Source organism: Miscanthus floridulus, unplaced genomic scaffold (genome assembly GCF_019320115.1).
Source record: "Miscanthus floridulus cultivar M001 unplaced genomic scaffold, ASM1932011v1 fs_584_1_2, whole genome shotgun sequence".
Taxonomy (NCBI): Eukaryota; Viridiplantae; Streptophyta; class Magnoliopsida; order Poales; family Poaceae; genus Miscanthus; species Miscanthus floridulus.
The window spans coordinates 50,356-53,402 of NW_027096972.1; the positions used below are offsets into that span (position 1 = coordinate 50,356).

Genomic DNA, 3,047 nt, shown 5'->3' on the forward strand with positions numbered 1-3,047 from the left:
CCACATACATTTTAGGAATTAAAGGCATCTTGAATAGCCTAACGATCTTTCTTGTAATTGGCTCGCTGTTCAAGCTAATTTAACAGTACGTCCATCTTAGTTGACAGTGCACACACCTCTTCTGGTACTTCTTCACTCTTATTACATAATTGAATATTACATGATGACCAGCCTTGATTAGAGGCTATCTTTTCCATAAGAGTTTTAGCTTTTCCAAGGGTGAGTGACATAAATAATCCTCTAGCAGTTGCATCCAATTGTTCGTGAGCTTTCTGAGTTAATCCATGGTAAAAGCCTTGCATGAGCAACCAATCTTCCATCCCATGATGAGGACAATCTGAAATATATTCTTGGAAATGTTCCCATACTTTTGGAATGGTTTCTCCCTTCTGCTGTTGGAAATTTGAAATCTTTCCTCTTAAGGCATTGGTCTTGCCTATAGGGAAGAACTTTTCTAGGAAGGCCTTTGAATACTTTGCCCACATGTTGATGTGATCCTTGTTGATGTAGAACCACTGCTTTGCTCATCCCACAAGTGAGAATGGAAACAAGAAAAGTAGTATGATATCTTGAGCAACGTCCTTGATGATGACTGTGCTGCTAATCTCCAGAAAATTCTGAAGGTGAGCACTAGCATCTTCATGTGCCTTTCCGCTGAATGGGGTACCTTGCACCATGTTGATGAGGCTTGGCTTGAGCTCAAACTCAAGGTTGTTGGTTTTGAGTGTTGGTCCAGTGCGGATGTTCTCAGTGCTTGGAGCAGAGAATTCACGTAGAGTTTTGTTAGCCCTAGCTTCAGAAACTGGTGTTGAGTTTCCTCTTAATTACATTGATTCAGATTGGAAGTTGTTGGTGAATCACAACCAATTCTGCAGTACCCTGTATAAGATATGAACAAAGACAAACAAGGGTAAGCCTGCTAAAGAAGATGTTATGATTTCATCAATAAGTATTTATTTGATCAATTCTCTATAGCCATGTGCCCCACCCCGGCAACGGTGACTGATATGCTTGTTGATATTTCTTAGCATCACTCTTTACTAAGTTTTTATCCCTAGCATGATGCCAGAAATGCATTGTTGGTAATTATTTAGAAGACTTGTAAATTTATATATATACTAAGTAATCCACAATAGCCTAGGAGTGTAGAATGCATCCACAGGCAAACAATATCTAAGCACCATGCTTACATAGTGTCGACCACTTAACTCACTCGAGTACCGAGCTAAGAGCTTTGCGAACATATGCACAAATTCATCATCAATCATAACTATATCAAGCATATAACTAGAGCAAACTAGGAACATAATAAATAGCAACATAATATTGAAGTAGCATAAAGTCATAAAATAAGAGATACAATGGCTATACCAGTCTCTAGATGGCAGATCTAAAATCCTGAGCAATAGACCACACTCTACTCGAACCTTGCTAGTTAGCGTATACTAGAAACTTGAAAAATTGGAGCTCTACTCTCTTCTCTCTGGAAACCCTAATTTCTAGTCTGATCTTGACTTATGGCAACGTGCTCTGGAGGGGGGAAGGGGCTGATTATATAGGTCGGAGCATCCAACATGAGCCCTCGGATCAAACCTACTTGAATAAATGGTGTAGATGCAATCCTTAAGGCGGTGGAGAACCAACGTACGAAGGAGGGACTGTCAGGTGGGCCCAGGGGCTGGGCGGCCTATAGGTGGGGCTGAGTGGCCCCACCTGGCAGCCTTCTGCCCTCTACTTCGGTGATGTGGCTTCTAGAGTCCTCTAGAACCTTCTAGAGTTTGTTTTGCCGCGAATAAGTGCGATTTTATTTGACATTTTGATCCTCCTTGATGGTTTTCTGAAATAACCCTGCTGAAAACACAGATTCAACAAAACTCGTGGAAATTGTTAGATTAAACCCCTAAGTCTATGTTGGTGATTGTTTTCATGCTTTATTTCAAGTTATATTGAAGTTTATAATGTATGATAACTACCGCAACAGCAATATTCTGTTGCTTTATGCTGGTTCTTGCTTGTTCAAGGTGTAGTGTTTCATATGTGGTTTTTCTAATATTTTTTTCCTTGTGTTTTTCTTGTTCTGTATGTATACAAAGAGATGTCGTCGTACCACAACACCCATGTTTACTCCATCAGCAAGCTTGCGCTTGAGACTTAACAATCTTGAGGAATCCTTGCTGGGGGCTTTCTTTTCTATGTTTCTAGTGTTGTCACAAATGCAAGGAGTGCATGCACTGATGGGGCATCAGTGGAGGAGCTTACATGTAGTAAAAACCAGTGCTGAGACTAACGATGTCTCATCGGCGTAAATGGAGGAGATGTGCACTGTTTTGATCAATGTACAGTTGGGAAATCAATGCTCCTGCATCTCAGGTCGAACACGCCTTCTATGGTATGACAAGTTGCGATTCCCTAGGGAGCGCGATGGTACCCGAGGCGAAGCATGCCGGTTGAAAAAAATCTTTATCTTGCCTTGCCCTAGAGTCCCTCTGATGGTCCGAGCATTGTAAATCTGACCAAGCCGGACATGCCTTCAGTCTGCCCCTCGACTGTTGTGACTGCTTGGATTGGAATCAAATAAGTACAGAAAAGACATATCACAACAGCACCAGGCATTCAAGTCTCAAGCATATCAAAAGCTCCTTTTCTCGAATCACTTCTTGTGTCCAGCTTTCCTGACGCATTCGCTTCACTCTCATATTTTACTGCGCTCACAAGTCCGACATATGGCACATTTGATCTCATTGGCCACTATATAGTATAGAGTTATGAGTATAACTATTGCCTATGGAGTGCACTCGGTCACAACATTTGTATCAGTAGTAGTAGTAGTAGTAGTCATGAGTGGCCTTGATCTGTGTTGAACCAAACTCGTCTTATTTTCGTGTATTTGATAATATTTGTTGAACTTGCAAGAACCATGATTCAAGGATTATTTTTATTCTAAAATTTTATACTTTACAGGATCACACAAGGTCCAGCCGTCTAAAATCTTGACTACCCGGATGACGTGCTCCTGCCTTCCCATGTAGGCCCATGCACGTGGGTGG

The 3,047-nt window shown here is 41.4% G+C and overlaps 1 non-coding gene across 1 annotated transcript; it reads left to right on the forward strand.

Annotated features, from left to right (window-relative positions):
• The first annotated feature begins 318 nt into the window (after positions 1-318).
• Positions 319-425, forward strand: LOC136532339 (small nucleolar RNA R71). Its single transcript, XR_010778219.1, has one exon. It is a non-coding gene; the product is annotated as a small nucleolar RNA R71 (small nucleolar RNA).
• Positions 426-3,047: the final 2,622 nt, after the last annotated feature.